Consider the following 22,853-nt stretch of genomic DNA (forward strand, 5'->3'; position numbering starts at 1 on the left):
GTAGAACAAGTAAATAACATTTGTATAACTTTAGGCTTTTGCCGTTTCACGGGATTCTGGCAATCAGTTAAAATAGCTTTGGGTTTTACCCTTTTCACAGTTGAGGAAAGAGAAGTTCAGAGAGTAAGCAAGCTACAGCATGATGACCTGAGCCCAGCATTTCCTGTGCTTCTAGATTCCACTTACTTTCCGTATGTTGGTGCTGACAGAGTTTTACTTTTAGAACCTAATGCCCAGTCACTGCTACCAGTGGCCCGAGTGTCTATGTCAATAAGCAGAGCTCTCTGGCTTTATGAGTAAAGGAACTGCATAGTTATCTACCTGGATTAATTTGAAGAATCTGGATAAGGCTTTATGCCTGTAAATATCTCATCCATCAGTGTCTGCAATTCCTCCATCAGAAAAGCATGTCTCCGAGTTTTGGTGACCTTTTGGTCTTTAAGAGTTCCTTATTGAAATGTCTAGGTAATTGAGAAGGGTGACTGCAGAAGCAACGTTTTGCTAACCCCACTAATAGGATGTCTTTCCACTGCTTGATATTAGTGGCCTGAGCAGACATTTGTTGTTTCGTTTGCTCAGCCCCCCACCCTCACATAATGGAACTGCCTCTTCCTCCCAATGACATGGTTATTATGAAGGCAGTCACGTTAAAATAATGTGATCGCTGGTGGTGATCTTTCTTGTGTCAGAATTGAGTCAGGTGAGACCTTTCCCAAGACTCTATAATTGAGACAAAGTGCTTTCTCATTCTCTTTCACTCATTAAAGGGCATTTTCACAGTCCATACAGAACACAAAAGCAGAAATTCTGCACCCACTGAATTGTAAAGATGAGAACTGAACCTGTCTTAAGAAACCAGCAAAGGCACAAATTTGGACTTTCCAAAGGCTGCAGAAGCATCAAATAAATGTTAGTAATGGCAGTCATATCACTATAACCCGTGCACATCTAATCTATCTTGAATAAACACCTGTTGAGACGCTCCTGTGCCGTGCCCTGAAGACACAGATGAAATCATCCTTTCCTCAGGAAGCTTGCAGGCTGGTGAGAGCACCAGACTGGCAGACAAATTGTCTCAAAGCACATGCACAGCCCTCTGAGGGTGATATGTGTTAGGTACTGTAACCAAGAAACGCACAGCTATGAAAGAAGACAGGAGTGAGCGGGAAGTCAGGTGGACTTCAGGGAGGAGTGAAGTTCTGAGGGGCTCCTGCTGGCTGCGGGGGAGTTTCCCTATGGGAAGATGCTGGGTGTCTGGACTGAGTCTGGCATGGACAATGATTCCTGTAAGGAGAGTAGGATGTGCAAGAGTGGGGCGGAGTGAAAGAGTATGGTGTTCGGAGTGTGCCTTGCAGTCTGCAGAGTTGAATCAATCGCAGGGTTCATGGCAGGAATAGGAAGCACAGAGAGACATGATCTGGGCTATTGCGGTCTGTGCGGTGTGTGAGGATGATTACTTTGGAAGCAAAGAGGTGGCAGGAAGAGAATGAGGAGTCATGTGTATAGGTTCTAAGTCAAGACAGCTCTGATGCCCTGTGGCTGTGTGCCCTCAGCAAGTGGGTGCAGGTGCCTCTTTCTACACTGCAATTCCCTCGTCTCCAAATGAGCACTCATGCAGCGTGAGTGCACACAAAATCCTCATGCCCCAAAGGCTCCTTGAGAGAATGGAATGCGTGTCTTTAACGCACTTAACACAGAGCCTGACAAATGTACTGACAGCTTACTACAGGATAAATACTGTTAATAATTTGAGCAGCAGTGGGTTGATGTGCCCAAAAGGAAGTAAAGAAGCTTAGGGTGTATCTAGGATCAACCAAGGGAGAAAAGACTATGATCTTCCCTGGAGAGAAGGCTTACGAGATCCTGTTCCCGGACACCACTTTGAGTACAGATGCTCCTCAACATACAGTGAGATTATGTCCTGATAAACCCATTGTAAGGTGAATATATAGTTAAACTGAAAATGCATTTAATACATCTAACCCATCGAATATCACAGCTTAGCCTAGCTTACCTTCAATCTGATCAGAACACAGGTTATTTTACAATTGGGCAAAATCATCTAACACAAAACCTATTTTATAATGAAGTGTTGAATATCTCACATAATTTAATGAATACAGTACTGAAATGAAAAACACAATGGTGTATGGGTGCCTGAAGTACATTTCTACTAAATGCATGCCACTTTTGCATCATTGCAAAGTTGAAAAATCATAGGTCAGGCCATCAAAGTCGGGCACTGTCTGTACTCATTGCTAATAATCCGGAAAATGTGTTTCTAGGTGGCGGGGTATGAAGAAAAAATAACAATTAGAAAAAGCTTTACTCAAATACTTTTCATTGAATATTCTATGTAAAACAGGATAGAAAACCAAAGACATCACCCTGGGCAACATGCCAAAACCCTGTCTCTACAAAGAAAAAAACATAGCTGGGTGTAGTGGCACACATCTGTAGTCCCAGCTATTTAGGAGGCTGAAGTAGGAGGATCGCTTGAGCCTGGGAGGTCGAGGCCACAGTGAGCTGTGATTATACCACTGCTCTCCAGCCTGTGCTACAGAGTGAGACCCTATCTGAAAGAAATGAACAACAACAACAAAGAGAAAACCAGAGACGGTGTAAAGGAAGTTAAGATACATCTTGATCACATTGCTCTGGCCTTCAGATACACAAGGGAAAAAAACCAAGATTTTCTTTTTTCTCTCATAACCCCACAGAAGATCACGTTAGCCTTTGGTGCAGATGTGTTTAGCTGATTAAAGAGTTTGCAAAATGTGGGGACGTTTTCACTTTGTCAGATTTGCAAGCAACCTGGAAAGATTGATGCCCTGGAAAGTAGTGTGGGCGCTTTTGTTGTGGGATACATTCTAGAAGCTGAAATATTAAATCCATTCACTTAGAAGCAAACACAGTGTCTACGAGACACCAAAACATCCAAGCATGTGTTTATCAATTTAGATGACAGAGGGATATTTGCCAATGAATCAAAGTTTTGTCTTTACATGATGCCAAACATCTGGAGATTTGGAAGCAGCTGTTTGGTATCTTGTGGACTAAATGGAAGCACTATTATACCACTGCGGCCTGAGATCGCCTTCCGTCCAATCTGCTTACCGACCCTAAGATCCAGTCCTAAGAATGCTGTGGACCAAACAGGGCAACAGTCCTACACGATCTGCACATGTACCCCAGAACTTAAAGTATAGTAATAACAATAAAAAGATTTTTTGAAAGGAAAAAACAACAACCAAAAATAAACCCTATGCTCCAAAGCTATGCTCTTTTTACTGGCACTGAATCCAGCCTATTATTTAGCAAAGCCCAACACAAACAACTAGTGAGCTTGTTCACAATGCCCTGGGCTTTGAAGTGTCAAGATTTCAACTTCTGCTCTTGTTGGGTTGGCTCCAGTACAAGATAAGGGACCAGAGGATCTTGTTGGCAAGTTAAAGAATGAAAACAGTCACAGCAGCTATCAGTGTCACGGTACCATTAGGCCTCACTGAAGTTGTCATTGCTGGCACACAGATAAAGTTCTTTGGGGCAGAGCTATCAATGTTTCTCACTTTGCAAACAAAACACTATTCTTCCTATTAAAGTCATCTTTTAGGAGAGAGGAAAGACAGCTCAGCTTTGGACACTAAGCCAAGAGGAAGTACAACCCAGCTTTGGACATTGAGCCCTTTTTGAACTAGAGAGAAAAAAATTCTCGCTAGCTAATGTAAATTTCTCTTTGTCAGAGGTAAAGTTAATTGAAAACCTCAATAAACACAAACAACTTTTAAATATTTTTCTTTGTGTATTCTTGATTTCACATTCATTTTTTGAGCACCATCTATGCGCTCAGCACATTGCTAAGCCTTTTGCATGCTCTGCTGGGCACTCTCCATTTGCTGTTCTAGATTTTTTCTCCTGCTCTGGCACAAGCTGACATTTTATGGATGACATTATCTGAGCGCCACTGACTGGTTCATAGTGGAACATGACTACCGGGAGGCAGCAGTTAGAAGGACAGGAGGTAAAAGAGGCTGCTTATTCACCCCCAGCCTGAGCTTCAGGTACTGAAACTTCAGGACCTGTATTGGGCCGTTAGCAGCTCTGGGGTAGCTTATGACTCCTTGTGGCTTCCCTTAACCCTGCTCACACTTTTGTAACTAACCATTAAACAGATGGTCCTTTAGAGTGTGCCTTCTGTTTTTTGTCTGTCTGTTTGTTTGTTTTGCTGGAACCTGACTGATGTATGTGATTATTTCTGATGGACTATAGCCAGAAATGACATAGTCACTTTGAGGCCAAAGCAGTGAAGAGCTAGTGTGGCTCCTCCATTTATCATGAAGCAAAAGTCTCTAAGATGTTAGAGTTGCCATTTGGAAGAGTCCCAGGTCCTTGATCCCTTTTGGAGGAAAGCCACCTTTTCTTCCCACCTTCAACTATGACATAAGCAAGAAGTAAATTTTTGTCAGATTAAGCCACTGAAATATTGGGGTTCATTTGTTAATGCAGCAGAGCCTACCTTATCCTGACTAATTCTCTCATATAATTTAATCCTTATAACCTTCTTATGAAGTAGATACTTATATTAACCCTCATTTTATAGATGAGAAAACTGAGATGCAGAGAACTTAAGCAACTTGCAACCAGACCAGAAGGAACAGAGCTGTGGTCAAACTCAGGTCTTTCTGATACCAGTGCCCAAACTTAACGGCAGATAGCATGGTTTTCCTCGAAACCACACTCCTTTATGTGGCGTGGAAGGTATGTCTCTTCTTTATACTTAGGAAAATGCACTTGCTGTCAGTGAATCTTGCAAGTGGCATGAGACCAGGACAGGCGTCCTGGCTGGGCAAAGCAGTTGACCCAGCAAATGTTGACAGGACTGTTTTAAAACCTAGAAACTCAAGACTAGCCCCGTAATTTCCTTGCTTAGCTTCCCGACCTGGAAAAGAGGGATATAGGAATTGTTTTCTTGTCTAAGGCCTATGACATTATCCCTGTGTGAGTATCATACTTTTCCATTTTCCTCTGATATAAAAACAGCCCTTTGGCCAGGCATGGTGGTTCATGCCTGTAATCCCAGCATTTTGGGAGACCAAGGCAGGTGGATCATCCAAGGTCAGGAGTTTGAGACCAGCCTGGCCAACATGGTGAAACTCTGTCTCTATTAAAAATACAAAAAATTAGCCAGGTGTGGTAGCATACACCCAGCTACTTGGGAGGCTGAGGTAGCAGAATCACTTGAACACGGGAGGCAGAGGTTGCAATGAGCCAAGATCATGCCATTGCACTGCAGCCTGGGCAACAAGAGTGACATTCTAAGTCAAAACAAACAAACAAACAAAACCAAAACACCAAACAAAAACAAAGCACTTCTCTGTTCACTGCCCCTGTTGAGTACATTTCTTTAGAGAGACTGGGGGCTCTTTTATAGCTATTTATTTTGAAGATAAATATGACTCAATGTACTTCATGCTACTGTATTGTAGACTTTAAAATGGTAAGAATGGTAAATGTTATGTGTGTTTTACCACAATAGACTTTTGTGTACAGTCTTGGCTTTTGATTGATTAAGGTACAGAATTGTACCTTTGCCATGGATTATTTACTTTGGAAAATGCATGTCCTGTGCATTTTCAAGGTTTCATTATCAGCTGGAGGAAACAGGCTTTGTCATTTGCAGGAAAAAATCATTGACTTTAGGTCAGAGCAGTTCCTTGCATTCAACAATAATGACTGTGTTTTCTGTTACCAAAGGAAATTCAGCTACACTGTGACTTCTGAAATTTTGTGCATAGGAAGGAAAAGCCAAAGGGGCACTTGGTGGCCCCAGCCGGAAATGTGACCTATTGAGCTTTCCTAAGGCAATGAGGTCAGAGAAGTCCTTTATCCGCCTAAGCTGGATATGCTAAGCCTCAGCAGTTTGCATTCTATGGTTTTGTTAAGGATGAACTGGAAGGCTCAAATTCTGACTCAAATGCTCTGTACTTTTTCCCATAATCATTTGCACTGGTTCTTCCACTGAGCTTTCAATGAATCTGGAGTAGGACTTTGTGTATGGATACACACCTAGTTGTACGGAGATACACATAATTCTATCCTATTTCTATTTCCTTTGACGTGACAATGGTTCTTGGAATAGAATGCAGAATTTACTTTGGAAAGGCCAATGGCCCTATTTAGAATAGTGTCTGAGCCAATACATATTTGCCTAGAATCCTTTAAAGAAGGGACTTGTTGGCTAAAGTGGGAGTTTGGGGTCAGATTCACTGTGTGGTGTCTGAAGATAAAATGCACAGAGAAGGAGGCTAGACCGAGGCGGCTTCCATATCTGCTATTTGCTCTCTATTTGGCCTGTTCTTGCCTCGGTGGTCAATATATCCAACAGACCATGCCAAAGGGTTGCCTTTTCCCCAGTTTGTCCTTAGGGATGACATGTTTTAAAACAGTCATGCATTTCTATAAAGAGGATGAAAACTCTCAAGCCAGTATGAACCTCTTATTATACAGGTTATGAGCTACTTATCCTCCACTAACTAACCCAGATCCATTTCATACCCTTTTCTGCCCTGCTCGGTTCCCCAGGAACCACACATGTATTACATCATGGGACTCCCTTGCAGATAAATTTGACCAACCTTATTCTTCTTTGAGGGGAGAATGAGGTCAGGGTACTTCTCCCCTGCCACCTGCCTCCTTGCTTTGCTCCATGAGGGGTCAAGGATTTCCTCTAAGGTGGCTTCAGCACCTGTTGTGTGGTCCCCGTCGATGGCCCCAGGTTTCACCAAGTTTCCATCACTTCAGGCCCAGGCATGGGAATGACTTCCTGCTGTGCTTGTCCCTGTGTGTTTCTAGACCCCCTTTGGGTCTTTTAAGCCTGCCTGTGGAAATGATTCTATCCTGCAAATCTCTAAGTCTTGAGCTGGGCATGCTTTCTGCAGCCTGCAGAGGCCTTGGCTAAGGAGTTCGTAGTTCCAGTGACCCTGGCCTTTTTGGGTCAAAGTTCTCGATGCCATGAAGTTGTAACTGTATAACCTGGAGACCTGTAGAGACTTGGGCCACTTTTAATGTTTTCATATGGACAGTCCTATAGTTTTTGGCAAAGAAGTTTTACTCTGAAAGAGATTTTCTAACCCCCTGCTACCCAAAGTATGGCCTGTAGACCAGAAGCATTGGCCTTGTGTGGGAAATGCAGATGCTGAGGCTCCACCCCAGACCTACTAAGCCAGAGTCTGCATTTTAACAAGATTCCAGGCCACTGAGATGCCCATTAACATTCTTTTTTGTTTTTTCTTTTTCTTTTTTTTTTTTTTAAGATGGAGTCTCACTTTGTTGCCAAGCTGGAGTGCAGTGGTATGATCTCGGCTCACTGCAACCTCTGCCTCCCGGGTTCAAGCGATTCTCCTGCCTCAGCTTCCTGAGTAAGCTGGGACTACGGGCATGTGCCATCACGCCCAGCTAGTTTTTGTATTTTTAATAGAGATGGGGTTTTGCCGTGTTGGCCAGGCTGATCTTGAACTCCTGACCTCAAGTGATCTGCCTGCCTTGGCCTCCCAAAGTGCTGGGATTATGGGTGCAAGCCACTGTGCCTGGCCAAGAGCCACATTAACATTTAAGAAATGCTCATGAAACCCACAGATTACTGAGATCATTGAATGTTACTCCTCAGGAAGATCCTAGCTCTGAAAGGGCTATTTCAACAGGAGAGTGGGGCACTTTGTGAAGTAGTCCAGTGATTGCTTTGTGTACTCCAGGCGGATGAGAGCAGAAAAAAATTGGGGTTATATCCCCTTTTAACACTTTCCTCTCAGATATCTCAGGTAATCCTGTTCTGATTTCCTTCTTTAGCCTAACTCTAAAAAAACAATCTGGCAAAGTCATTCACCCTAGAGTATAAATTAGTGAGAAGATCCATTTTTAGTTCAATCAAAACCAAACATTTTTTATTTAAGTGTCTACTATGCACCAAAGAGTACCATATAACAAGAGATGATAAACTAGCAGTGGAAAAAGAGAAAAGTAATGGGAAGAGTCAAGAAATATTTAAAAAGTAAAATGGCCAAAATTGAGTAACTGATGACATGATACTAGGGTAGGAGTTGGGCTTGAAGCAAAGTGTGGAGATAAGACATTTTCCGAATCTCTGACCTGTGTGGTTGGTGTTGGCAGTGCTGCTGATAACATAAATGAAGATAAGCAGGATAGAAGCAACAGCAAGTTTGGGAAGAGGATGACATACTGAACCAGACATTTAATGAGCATGTAGACATATGAACCCGAAGCGTAGAAAATTAATAAAAATGAGGAACTAACCAGGAAAGATAGGATTGATCCCGAACTGCAGTGGGGGAGTGGGTGGCTTGTTCTTCTAAGTTCAAATCTAGAATAAAGTAAAATGCCCTCCTTATGATCTGCAAGTTTGAGAAATCTCAGGTCAACTCTACACCCTGTTGGTCCCCCTTGGAACATGTCCCAGGCACTCAATGCTCTGATTATGCTAGGTGCTTCCTCCCCCTGTACCACCTCCTGAGGATCCTCTCTTCTGCCAGGATGAGAGGGGGATGTGGTAACCCCAGCTTTCATTCCTTGACATTCCTGAATGCAACACAAACAACTTTGGTTTTTCACACCAATCCTTATGGGAAATAAGAGGACAGGAGATGTCAGAGCAAGAACCGAAGCAGTCTCTGTGTAGTATTTCTATTAGGAGTAATTAGATCTTCCGAACAATTCAGCTTGGCACTTCTGCTGGACGCCAATAGTGCCACTTGGGAATTAAATGGGAACGGAAACATGCTGGCTGACTGTAGTGAGGATATAAACAAAGGAAATCCTAGTAACAAAAATGATGTTATATGTTTTCTTCCAGGATAAATAAGTTGCTTTTTTTTGTGTTTTGTGGTTTTTTTTTTTTTTTTTTTTTTTTTTTTGAGACAGAGTTTCGCTCTTGTTTCCCAGGCTAGAGTGCAATGGTGCGATCTCGGCTCACCGCAACCTCCGCCTCCTGGGTTCAGGCAATTCTCCTGCCTCAGCCTCCTGAGTAGCTGGGATTACAGGCACGCGCCACCATGCCTGTAATTTTTGTATTTTTAGTAGAGACGGGGTTTCACCATGTTGACCAGGACGGTCTCGATCTCTTGACCTCGTGATCCACCCGCCTCGGCCTCCCAAAGTGCTGGGATTACAGGCTTGAGCCACCGCGCCCAGCCCATGTGTTTTTTTTGTTTTTTTTGTTTTTTTTTTTCTTTTAGATTTGTTTAGTTTTTGTGTTTTGTTTTGTTTTCTGTATTCTTACTCGCTTTTCTCTGGGAACCAAACCTCAGCGTTGTATAGAATCCCATGGATTCAGGTTTCAACCTGTGAGGTCTCTTCCTTGCTTTGGAGAATGAAATCAGAGACTCCAACCTTAGGCATTCTGAACACAAGGCTACAGAACTCAGATAAATGAATCCCAGATGCTACCCTGTGCATGACGAATAACGATTCCTTACACTCAACCAGATTCAGGATTTATGTGACATTTTGTGGTGATAAATGAAATGTCACTAACTGGGCAAGCGGCTGGTGGGTCCTCTATGTTTTTCTCAAATAATACCAATGTTCATTTTTTTCTTCTTTTTGACAAAGAAAGGAAAAATTTGACCATCAGCCCTGCAGTATTAGGTTGGTGCAAAATATTTTCTATATGCGCTGCTGAAGCAAGCACAGCCCTTTAGTTTTTGTTTGTTTTGTTTCTGTTTTTTTGAGATGGAGTTTCCCTCTTGTTGCCCTGGCTGGAGTGCAATGGCGCGATCTCAGCTCACTGCAACCTCTGCCTCCCAGGTTCGAGGGATGTTCCTGCCTCGGCCTCCCAAGTAGCTGGGATTACAGGCATACACCACCATGCCCGGCTAATTTTGTATTTTTTAGTAGAGATGGGGTTTATCTGTGTTGGTCAGGCTGGTCCCGAACAGCCAACCTTAGGTAATCTGCTTGCCTTGGCCTCCCAAAGTGCTGGGATTGCAGGTATGAGGCACCACACCCGGCCTTTAGTTTTACCCTTTAGCCTGCCTTAGAACACTGTGTGTAGCACAAAGTAAAGCTGGTAGTTTTTTTTGAACAGAATTCAGCAGTAAAAAGGCAACTCTGGACAGGTTCACTCAGTCAGCAATCTTTCACCCTCAGTCACCAGATTTCCAGGTGAAAGTCGTTTATCTTGAATTTATCAGAGTAGTTTGTCGTTGGAACATGACCTTGGTTTGGAAGAAGACTTCAGGGAAAATCTTTTGAATCGGTCAAATTAGAGGCAAACATTCCCTGTTACATTTGATTGCTACAGATAACTGGTGGATTTTCCTGTAACAGTAAAAATTGGTGCAATTTCCCTCCACGTTTCTTTCAGTAACATCCTTTGACATCTACGATAGACACATTTTAGGCTTGGTATGGAGAGATTCTCGCCCTTGGGAAATACAGATTCTTGGCAGGAGACAGATACATAGTGATGGTAACAATATGGTGAGTGATATAATAGAATTACATGGAAAGGGCCAAGGGGGCATGAATTAGAGAAGTTGCAGTTTCACGGGGAAATGATGTGAGCAGTGAAGTGTCAGAGTAGAGGTGACATTGAAGCAGGGAGTTAAAGAATGAGCAGGGCTGTGGGAGTCAGCATGGGGAGGGAAAAACCCAAAGGGAACAGAGTGAGAAAGGCACAAGTTTAAGGCAAGTGTGTGGCTCAGCTCATGCCTGTAATTATTTAAAAAATAATAATAATAAAGTGAGTGTGTATGGCGTGTGGTTAGGGTAGGGGTGTATAAAAGGGAAGGAGTGGGAGCACTGGGGCCAGACTGTGATTGTCTTGTGGGTCAGGCTGAGAAGTTTAGGCGTTATCTTAGAGGCAATCATAAGACACTAAGTGGATGTTAATCAAGTGCTGCCTTCATTTTCAAGAAAACATCCAGAACCTCTATTATTAAGAGAAGAGAGTCCCCATAGGATCTTATTCTCTGAGGTTCACCTTTCCTTTTGAGGGAGTCCCCAGGGGTCAATACCAATATTTTAGGCAAATCTCAGAGATCTCTAGACCAAGCTGGACAGAGCGCTCTTCCAACGATTCAGTGATTCCCTAAGACCTGACAAGGACATTAAACAAGATTATAATTCAATGATTAACTGAATCAAAAGGATATTCAACAAGATATTACTGAACTCTCATTCTACAGAAATAAACAAAAGATAGAATAATCCAGTTTATAAAATGGGGCTTACTTTCAGGATGTGCAGGTCTGGCCCCATCCAGTACAAGGCCTGTTCTTTTTGGGTATGGACGTGAAGCCCACCAATATGCTTGTGTGCAGATGTACTTCTGTGACTGGGGGTGAGGTACAGAGAGACTAGAGACAGGGAGAAATGTTAAGCGGGCACTTCCGTGGCCCAGGAGTTGGAGGTATTATCTTTGTATAACTTCCAACAAAGGGATGGATCCCTAATAACGATGTCTGTGCTGTGTTACACTGTTCTCAGCCACAATGGACTGTTTTAGGGGAATATTTCTCACCAAAGTAAACCAGATTCCCTTACCTGAGAATTTGAAACTTGAAAGAGTCACAAAGACTGAAGATCCTTTGAGCTAGTTTGGTAACAGCAGAACTTTAGAGAGAGGCCACTGAGCTCCTTGGGGCTGTCTTGCTTTCTGCCCTCTGAAGGCTTGACTGTTAATTCCTTCTTAAGCTCCAATTAGAAGCATTAGTGTCCTTCATAAAACCTTAAGCAATTAATTAATTTTTATGAGTGAGCCGTAGAAGGCCCTATATACATCTATGAAGTATAGCAATAGACACAGACCAATGGAATTGAATGGAGAGTCCAGAAATAAATTCTCATGTTTACAATTAATTGATTTTCAACAAAGATGCTAAGACAATGAAATAGGGAAAAGAATAGTGTTTCCAATAAATGGTTCCGAAGCAACTGAGTATCTACATGCAGAAGAATGAAGCCACACACCTACCTCACACCATACAGAAAAATTAACTCAAAATTGATCAAAAACCTAAACATAAGAGCTAAAATTATAAAACTCATAGAAGAAAACCTAGCCATGAAACATTGTGGTTTTGAATTAGGTGATCATTTCTCAAATATAAAACCAAAAGCACAAGCATCAGAATAAAAACAGATAAATTGGACACCAACAAAATTTAAAACTTTTGTGCTTCAAAGGACACCATCAAGAAAGTGAAAAGACAACTCATAAAATGGGAGAATGTTTTTGCAAATCATATATCTCATAAGAAACACTTATTTGGAATATATAAAAAACTCTTACAACTCAATAAAAAGCCAAATTATCCAACTCAAAATGGGGAAAAGATTTGAATAAACATCTCCCAAAGAAGATGTACAAATGGCCAAAACACGCATTAAAAGGATGTACCATGCAAATCAAAACCACAATGAGATACCATCTCATGCCAGTTAGAATGGCGATCATTAAAACATCAGGAAACAACAGATGATGGAGAGGATGTGGAGAAACAGGAACGCGTTTACACTGTTGTTGGGAGTGTATATTAGTTCAGCCATTGTGGAAGACAGTGTGGTGATTCCTCAAGAATCTAGAACCAGAAATACCATTTGACCCAGCAATCCCATTACTGGTATACACCCAAAGGATTGTAAGTCATCCTACCATAAAGACACATGCACACATATGTTTACTGCAGCACTATTAACACTAGCAAAGACTTTGAACCAACCCAAATTCCCATCAATGATAGACTGGATAAAGAAAATGTGGCATGGAGTATTATGCAGCCATAAAAAAGAATGAGTTCATGTTCTTTGTAGGAAGATGGATGAAGCTGGAAACCATCATTCTCAGCAAACTAACACAGAAACAGAAACCAAACACCGCTGTTCTCACTTATAAGTAGGAGTTGAACAATGAGAACACATGGACACTGGGAGGGGAACATCACACACCAGGGCCTGTCTAAGAGTGCGGAGCTTGGGAAGAGACAACATTAGGAGAAATACCTAATATAGGCCAGGTACAGTGGCTCACACCTGTAATCTCAGCATTTTGGGAGGCCAACTTGAGCAGATCATTAGGTCGGGAAGTCAAGACCATCCTGGCCAACATGGTGAAACCCCATCTCTACTAAAATACAAAAAATTAGCTGTGCATGGAGGCACATACCTGTAGTCCCAGCTACTCAAGAGGCTGAGGCAGGAAATCACTTGAACCAGGGAGGCGGAGGTTACAGTGAGCCAAGATTGTGCCACTGCACTCCAGCCTGGCAACGGAGCAAGACTTTGTCTCAAAAAAAAAAAAAGTAAATAAATAAAATTAAAATACTTAATGTAGATGATGGGTTGATGGGTGCAGCAAACCACCATGGCATGCGCATACCTAGGTAACAAACCTGCATGTTCTGCACATATATCCCAAAACTTAAAGTACAATTGAAACAAAAAGTGTGCAAAAGATGATTATCAATCATCAGGGAAATAGAAATCAAATTAACAATGAGATCCCACTGCACACCCATTGGAATAATATAATCAAAAAGAAACTAATAGATGTCAGCAAGGATGTGGAGAAATCAGAACCTTCCTACACTGCTGGTGGGAATATACAGTGGTGCAGTCACTTTGGGAAACAGGCTGGCAACTGAAGGCTAAACACAGAGTTACCATACCCTCCTATAATTCTTCTCCTAGGTGTATACCCAAGAGAAATGAAAACATGTGTCCACGCAGAAAATTATACATGAATGTTTACAGCAGCATTATTAATAATAGCCCAAAAGTAGGAACAACCCAAATGTCCATTAACTGGATAAATAAAACGTGGTATATCCACATGATACAATCTTATCTGGCCATAAAAAGAAATTATGTACTGATACATACTACAATGTGAATGAATGAACCCTAAAAATATTATGTTAAGTAAAAGAAGCCAATCACAAAACATGGCATATTATATGATTCCATTTGATTCCATTTATATCCAATGATCATAATAGGCAAATCTATAGAGACAGAAAGCAGATCAGTGGTTGCTCAGGGCTGAGGGGAAGAGGAGAGAGAAATGTGTTGTGGGGGAACTGGGTGGTGACTGCTAGTGGGTTTCTTTTTGCAGTGATGAAAATGTTTTAAAATTGATTGTGGTGATGGTTGCACATATCTGGAATGTACTAAAAAACACTGAGTTGGTTTACATGGGTAAATTTTGTGAAGTGTAAACTATAACTCAGTAATGCTGCTATTTTAAAATAATCTATAAAAAGTGGATATCTAAATGTCTTCACGAACTTCTCAGCAAGTCTGGATGTTCAGCAGGGACACTGCTGGGGTTCGAGGCTCAGGCTTATTATTTAGGAATCTGGGATGTGCTAACAGCCACTGTATCACCGTCCTGTGTGGCACCTCTAAGGATTGCTTTCACAGCAGTTTTGTGTCTCCTGATCCCAGGACCTCAGATCTCCATGAAATAGATTCTGGCTCTGAACCTGAGACCCAGGTGCTAGGAGAATTCTTGGATTCAGCATCTGGTGAAGTTTCATTTGGCCTTTGACCTCAGCAGCTGGAGCCTAATATTCTTTACGCAGGAAATAAATCAGTGCACTCTAGCTTTGATGCGACGATCAGGGCAGAACAACATTACCATCTGAGGCCAGTGCTATCTGCCATTAATCAGAATAAATGTGAATACTCAAGACAGACCTCTGTCAAATTAATGAATAGGAAAAATAAAAATCACATTTTCAGACCGAGTGCATGTAGTTTGAAAACACAGTCATGCCATTCAGACCGTGTAATTCTCCATTAATATTCTAAAGAAGTATCTTCGAAATAAAATGTGCTCAACCCAAAGGGGCCACAGACAATCTACTGGGGTGCAAGTACATCTTATCAGAATTTCTGTGTATTCCTTATTTCATCTTTTTAAGTTTACAATTCTGTTTCTGTTTTTTGAATATATATAATATTTTAGGAGAATTGTACATGTACATTTCTTACAAATTGATAAATTGATGTAAATGGAGGTGCTAAAACCTTTTCATTGATAGTTGTATGCAATTTTATTTATTAATTTCTTTATTTTTGAGATGGAGTCTCACTCTGTCACCAGGCTGGAGTGCAGTGGCACAATCTCGGCTCACCGCAACCTCCGACTCCCTGGTTCAAGTGATTCTCCTGCCTCAACCCCCTGAGTAGCTGGGATTACAGGCACGCACCACCACACCCAGCTAATTTTTGTATTTTTAGTAGTGACTGGGTTTCACTGTGTTGGCTAGGATGATCTCAATCTCCTGACCTCGTGATTCACCTGCCTCAGCCTCCCAAAGTGCTGGGATTACAGGCGTGAGCCAACGCACCCAGCCTGTATGCAATTTGAATAAATGTCTAGGAGATGGCTGCTCAAAGGAATGTTTCTGCTGCCAGAGGGAGGGGCAGAAATGAACTTAAATGATACCTTGATTTGCCTTTGAGACCTAGCCCAAAACAAAAAAAAAACTGGTTGAGGCCGGGCGCAGTGGCTCAAGCCTGTAATCCCAGCACTTTGGGAGGCCGAGGCGGGTGGATCACGAGGTCAAGAGATCAAGACCATCCTGGCCAACATGGTGAAACCCCGTCTCTACTAAAAATACAAAAAATTAGCTGGGCATGGTGGTGCGTGCCTGTAATCCCAGCTACTCAGGAGGCTGAGGCAGGAGAATTGCCTGAACCCAGGAGGCAGAGGTTGCGGTGAGCCGAGATCGCGCCATTGCACTCCAGACTGGGTAACAAGAGTAAAACTCTTTCTCAAAAAGAAAAAAAAAAAAAAAAAAACTGTTTGAGCATACCTGCTTGCAAAGAAAGATCTATTTTTTAGTGTGAATTGAACTTAAAGCCCAAATCTCTAGAGTCCAGTTGTCTTCCCAGGATGGATGGGGGTAAGCCCTAAATGGCCAGCTCTGCTTGAGTTTCTAAACTCCTTATCTCTATTCTCTACTAATTGAGCAATTAGGCCTCTAGCTATAGGTTCAACCCTGCCCTAGCCCGAAAGCTCTATTCTTGGCCAAGTAGTCATTCTTTCTTTCTTTTTTTGAGATGGAGTCTCATTCTGTTGTCCAGGCTGGAGTGCAATGGCGTGATCTCTGCAACCTCTGCCTCCCAGGTTTAAGCGATTCTCCTGTGTCAGCCTCCCAAGTAGCTGGGATCAAAGGCGCATGCCACCATGCCCAGCTAATTTTTGTATTCTTTTTTTTTTTTTTTTTTTTTTTGAGACGGAGTTTTGCTCTTGTTACCCAGGCTGGAGTGCAATGGCGCGATCTCGGCTCACCGCAACCTCCGCCTCCTGGGTTCAGGCAATTCTCCTGCCTCAGCCTCCCGAGTAGCTGGGATTACAGGCACGCACCACCATGCCCAGCTAATTTTTTGTATTTTTAGTACAGACAGGGTTTCACCATGTTGACCAGGATGGTCTAGATCTCTCAACCTCGTGATCCGTCCGCCTCGGCCTCCCAAAGTGCTGGGATTACAAGCTTGAGCCACCGCGCCCGGCCAATTTTTGTATTCTTAGTAGAGACAGGGTTTCACCATGTTGGTCAGGCTGGTCTCGAACTCCTGACCCCATGATCTGCCCGCCTCAGCCTGTCAAAGTGCTGGGACTACAGCTGTGAGCCACCGCGCCTGGCCAGTATTCACTATTATTGTTAGTCCCACTTTAGATCAGATCCTCCATTCTGAGAACTGAGCTAGTATATTGATCCTGAGACATATTCCCAATCAACACCTTGGTTCTAATAGTGGAATCCTATTTTGTTCCCTCTGTCTACCTACTACTCAGTCCTACAAGGATGAAGACCACCAAGTCCTCATCCTCTAGATGTATGATTAGGGTCTGAGTACTTGCTGACAAGTTTTCAGTGTGTTGGGTTCTTGGAATGTTTACATGTAGATAACAAAATGAAGCTACGCATGATCATCTAAACTATCCTTGCACCTAATTATTAACATCATCAGCAACCAGAAGAAATGTTCATGATCGGCATATAAATGTCTTCTTTAACGAATAAAGCTCATTGTTCTAAGAAAACAAAGTTGTTGCACAACACCAGTTCCCTTTAAATGTAAAATAAAATCAATGAAACTTTTGTGTGTAACCAATCACTAGCCCATAGATAGCGCTGAGCCACTAAGATCATCTTTGAAAACTGGGCACTGCTTAGAATGGGGAGAAATTTAGCTGTGGTCAAATAGACCCCCTGAACTTTGGCCACCTGTAGATTTGATAGTGTCCCACATCCAGTTCCTCCTGGGTGGATCCTCAAAAACTGTCTCTATAAATTAATTCACTCCAATTTCCATTACCAATGTTTTTCTCTGCTTCCTAACTGTTTTCACTTTTTACTCTCCAGATTTAGAAAAATTATCTTTAAGAAAAACACTTGAGTCCAGGTGCATGGTGGCTCATGCCTGCAATCCCAGCACTTTGTGAGGCTGAGGTGGGCGGCTCATGAGGTCAGGAGACCTGGCCAAGATGGTGAAACCCCATCTCTACTAAAAATATAAAAATTAGTGGGGGCATGGTAGTGCACGCCTGTAATCCCAACTACTCTAGAGGCTGAGGCAGGAGAATCACTTGAACCAGGGAGTCAGAGATTTCAGTGAGCCAAGATCACTCCATTGCACTCCAGCCTGGTGACAGAGCAAGACTCTGTCTCACAAAAAAGAAGGAAAAGACATACACTTGAGTTACCAAAAAGCATTCTGAGGAGAATTTAGATTTGTTTTACTTGTATTTTCTGGCTCTTGTTTCACTCCTTCTTGGCCTGAGCAAATGACTCTTCACTGGGTTCATGGCTGAGTGTGGGAAATAAAAAATTTCCTTTTTAAACTTCCTTTCTTATTAAAGAATAAGTGTGCCAATAACTTTGTTAAGCTCTCTCCTATGTAGCTGTTAGACATGCCATGCTTACAGACACGTAGTACATTCTGTGTCCTTGTACTTTAACCAGGATATTTGTGCTGGACGTGCTCACAGGCATGTCCCAGCTCTCCATTGCTTTTACCTGTTTAGAAAAGTTTTAAGTTGTTAGCCAATCAAGTTTTACTTTAGATTGTTAGGTCTGGCTCCAGCCAATGGAAATCAGACATAGCAGTAAAGACGACCCCAAATACATAAGAAATAAATCTGTGTGTTTTCCTTTGTTGTTTGTACTCTCATGGCAAGATGGCTAGTGAGAGCACCCTTCCTGCAGTCTAGGAAGTAAAGCGTTCTTTATCTTCATGCTGATTTTTCTTTGCGGCACCAAGCATCTATTTCCAACATCTGTTTCCAACACTGAGTAAGAGAATTGGGTTTTGAAAATTCTAGTTCAGGTGGAGTCCTTTTGCTGGAGCCATTCCACCTCACGTAGTCACTTCTCTGACAGAGGCTGACTTGATCACCAATTACCTAACTACCGGGCAGCTCCTGGAGGCCTTGTCCAGGAGTTACTACACCCTGCAGAGTTACTTCATCTGTTAGTTTCTTCATGTCTTAAGTTGTTGTAATTATCTACCTCCCAGGATGATTGCTGGAGTAAAGAGTAAGTATTACAAGACTACAAAACAGCCTTACTTCCCAGGCGTCACAGCAGCTAATGCAACATGTGTCAAGCTCTTGAAATTATTCATAGAATATTTCATGTGAATATCCATACTGTTTTATCTGACTATATAGGATAGAATTTCTTCTTAATGTCTACCTGTGTTAGGCAGTTCCCTGCTGTAAAGAAAGACATAATTTCTGAAGCTGGGTAGTTTACAAGGAAAAAAGGTCGAATTGGCTCACAGTTCTGCAGTCTGTACAGGAAGCATGGTGCCAGCATCTACTTCTTGTGAGGGCCTCAGGGAACTTTCAGTCACGGTGGCAGGTGAACGGGAGCCAGTGTGTTACATGGCAAGATGGAGCAAGAGACGGAGATGGGGAAGGTGCCACACACTTTTAAACAACTAGATCTCACGAGAAATCATTCACTATTGTGAGGACAGCACGCAGGAAATGGTGTTGAGCCAGTCATGAGAAATCCACCCCCACAACCTGAACACTTCCCACCAGGCCCCACCTCTAACATGTTGATTACATTTCAACACAAGATTTGGACAGGACAAACGGCCAAACCGTATCACCGACTTAAATTACTCTCCTAGTCCATCACCACTGTGCTGGCTAGCAGTGCTCACTGTCACTGAGACCACACTTTTCAGTGCATAGAAACTGACTGTGGCTTTCTCCAAAGTTTGCCCTATGATAAATAACACCCATTTAAATGGCATGATGTTTTCTGTTTCACTGTTGGTACTTCACCTTTTGGAGCATAAACTTTATTAGTTGCCTTTGATGAACAGTAAAACGAACAGGAAAGTTAATGGAAATATTGAAATTCTGAGAAAAGAAACTAAAAAGAGAAGAGTAAAACTATTAGGGTGGTGTAAAAGTAATTGCAGTTTTTGCCAACTTAAGGGGGTCACAACGTTGACTTACCTGGAGTTGAGTTACCTGGAGGTTTGTCTTCTCTCTGGATAAGCTTTGGAAAGTCGTACGACCCCTCCAAGCTTCACTTCCGTATCTGTAAGATGGATATATGAGTTAGGGAAAGTTAATCTGCTACTGCAAAGAGACCTAAAAATACTTAGGGTATATACATACTATTACAAGATATTAAAATACTGGCCAAGAGCAGCGGCTCATGCCTGGAATCCCAGCACTTTGGGAGGCCAAGGCTGGTGGATCACTTCAGCTCGGGAGTTTGAGACCAGCCTGAGCAATATAGCAAAATCTTGTCTCCACAAAAAATACAAAACTTAGCCAGGCATGGTGGCACATACCTGTAGTCCCAGCTACTTGGGAGACTGAGGTGGGAGGATCACTTGAGCCTGGGAGGTTGGGGCTGCAGTGAGCCATAATCGCATCACTGCACTCCAGCCTGGGTAATAGAGTGAGACCTTATCTCAAACCAAAAAAGAAAGAAAAGAAATAAAAATACTTAAATAAGCTTCTATATAAACATATATAAAAGAAATAAATATAAATATAAAAGAATACAAAAGAAATATAAAAGAAAAATACTTAAAATTTTTTTTTGCAATAATAAAAATTGAAACTCATATATGGTCCTGAGGGGAGGGGAAAGCAATGATTTCTCTCACCAAATCATTACACAGGACAGCAAAGGATTGAGAAGGGGCTGAAGCGGGAAAAACCAGGAAACGCTGAGATCAGCAGAGGGAGCCAAGCATCAAAAAACAGGCGATGCTGAAGCTGCGATGGCCAACATCATTTTCTTAGGGAACATTCAAGGATTTGTCATGATGGCCGGGCTTTCAGGGTGTTAAGTCCACAAACAGCACCTCCAATTTAAACTGTTCATTAAAGTTCTTAAGATTTAGGAAGTGGTGGAGCTTTAGAAAGCTATGAGATTAAAAAATTCCTGAAAGTTCATTAGAAAAAACACAGGAGGGAAAAAAAATAATAAGCCAGGCCACAAAGAAGGCTTCAGAGGTCCCTGCTGACCCAGGGACAGATACCTGTGGTGTCCAACATTGCAGCGAAAATTACCTGCTTTCAAAGGCCGAGGGTTAAGGGGAGGGCAGGTGGGACTGGTGAAGGCAAAGGCTCTCCCCATCCCCACCTCAGTTTTAGGTAAGGCTTTTAATTTAACCTGAGGAGTCTCTCAACTTGGAGAATAATTCAGCCCTCAATAGTGCCTCCCATCCACTATGGCTTTGCAACACCGCACCAAAACTGTTTAATACATAACAGATAAAATTTCATTCAATAAAGTAAAATAAAACATTCCTGCAACCCCTTCCAACACCAACTCCTTTTCTAAAGTTAACCTATCACTTGTGCTGTTAATACTTGACCCTATACTTAACTGGAAACCTAGATCCAAAAGACTGAAACTGAATCTTCACCCCAAAAAGAAAACAAAATAAAATGAATCACTTGAGGTTTATGGCATATAGTTTAGGTAAATAGACATAGGAGGAGAAAGGGGAAGAGGAGATGGAGGTGTTGGAGGCAAAGCTGAGTGACAGAACACATTCAATCAGGGCAGATGTCTATACAGAGCAGAGCAGAACATCAGAAAAAGCTCCATACTGATTAATGTGCACGCATCCGGAGGCACCAGAGCCCTCCAGGGCAGATCCAAGAAGAGGGGGCTAGGGGAGGAGGCCATTCCTGTCATTCCAGTTTTAGAAGCTCCACATCGAAGATGAGAGTGGCATATGGTGGGATGATGGCTGGGTGCCCAGTGGCACCATAGGCATACTCTGGAGATATAGTCAGTTTCACTCTCTGACCCACACTCAACTGGGCAATCCTTTTTTCTAAGCCTTGGATCACCTCCTGCTTGCCTAGCATAAACTTAAAGGGCTTCCTTCTGTCCCGAAAAGAATCAAATTTCCTTCCATCTTTAAGCATCCTGGTGCAGTGCACCACGCAGGTCTGGCCGCACTTGGGGAAGATGCAAGTGTCAGAGGAAGATGGTCTCCACATGCACTCCCTTGGCGGCAGCAGATGCTGGGAGGGCGGGCAGGTGGTGTCACGGGCGGCATGGACCTAAATAAGTATTTTAAAAGTAACTCTATGATAAGTAACACTGGAATTAGAAAGAGAACGTTTAAATGACATAACGTTTTCTATTTTACTATTGGTACATCACCTTTCAGAACATAAACTTTATTAGTTGCCTTTGATGAACAGTAAAACAAGAAAGTTTTGTTTTTTTTTTTTTTTTTTTTTTGAGACCGAGTTTCGCTCTTGTTACCCAGGCTGGAGTGCAATGGCGCGATCTCAGCTCACCTCAACCTCCACCTCCTGGGTTCAAGCAATTCTCCTGTCTCAGCCTCCTGAGTAGCCGGGATTACAGGCACGTGCCACCATGCCCAGCTAATTTTTTGTATTTTTAATAGAGACGGGGTTTCACCATGTTGATCAGGATGGTCTCGATCTCTTGACCTCGTGATCCACCCGCCTCGGCCTCCCAAAGTGCTGGGATTACATGCGTGAGCCACCGTGCCCGGCCTTCTAAACAAGAAAGTTAATGGAAAGATTTGAAATTCTGAGAAAAGAAACTAAAAGAGAAGAGTAAAACTATTCAGTTGGTGCCACCATGCCCAGCTAATTTTTGTGTTTTTTGTAGAGATGAGATTTTACCATATTGCCCAGGCTGGTATCAAACACCTGAGCTCAAGTGATCCACCAACCTCAGCCTCCCAAAGTGCTGGGATTACAGGCATGAGCCTTTATTTCAATCACACATAATAATTCTTAGGTGAGTATTCAGGTTGGCTAGGCAGGTTTGCGCTGCACAATAATTTAAGGATCCAGTATCATATTAAATCTCACATGACCCCATGAGGGTATCTGCTATTTTGTAATATGAAGTGGCAAAGAATTCCTCCAATACAGTCTTGAAAACATAAATCATAAGGCAAAATTCAACATTTGTGATTACAGAAAGATGAAAAATGTTTGTGACTGTGCCATAGGAAGCCCAGGGGACATGGAGTGGCCAGAGGTCTCAGGCCCAGCTGACCTCACAGTCTCAGCATCAGCCGTCCCCTCCTAGACACACACATATGCATGAAGAAGCCATCCTGAAGTGGCTCCACCTGCTCCAGCAGCTTGGTGGATGCCACGGGGATTATTACTACACCCAGCTGAGCCCTTCCTGAATTCCTGATACACAAAATATAAGAAAAACAAAATATTTAAGTTCTAAGTTTCAGAACAGGGATTAAGAAAAAGCCTGAGCTGAAAATATAGATCTGAGGCTCACAGCCATGCACGTGATGATCAAAAAGCCCTGGAATAGTTTCGTAGA

The 22,853-nt window shown here is 42.4% G+C and overlaps 1 pseudogene; it reads right to left on the minus strand.

The window, feature by feature from the left end:
- Nucleotides 1-21,208: 21,208 nt before the first annotated feature.
- LOC120365741 (peptidyl-prolyl cis-trans isomerase FKBP1A pseudogene) lies at nt 21,209-21,448 on the minus strand (annotated as a pseudogene).
- Between the last annotated feature and the right edge of the window lie 1,405 nt (nt 21,449-22,853).

This window comes from Saimiri boliviensis, chromosome 16, assembly GCF_048565385.1.
Source record: "Saimiri boliviensis isolate mSaiBol1 chromosome 16, mSaiBol1.pri, whole genome shotgun sequence".
Taxonomy (NCBI): Eukaryota; Metazoa; Chordata; class Mammalia; order Primates; family Cebidae; genus Saimiri; species Saimiri boliviensis.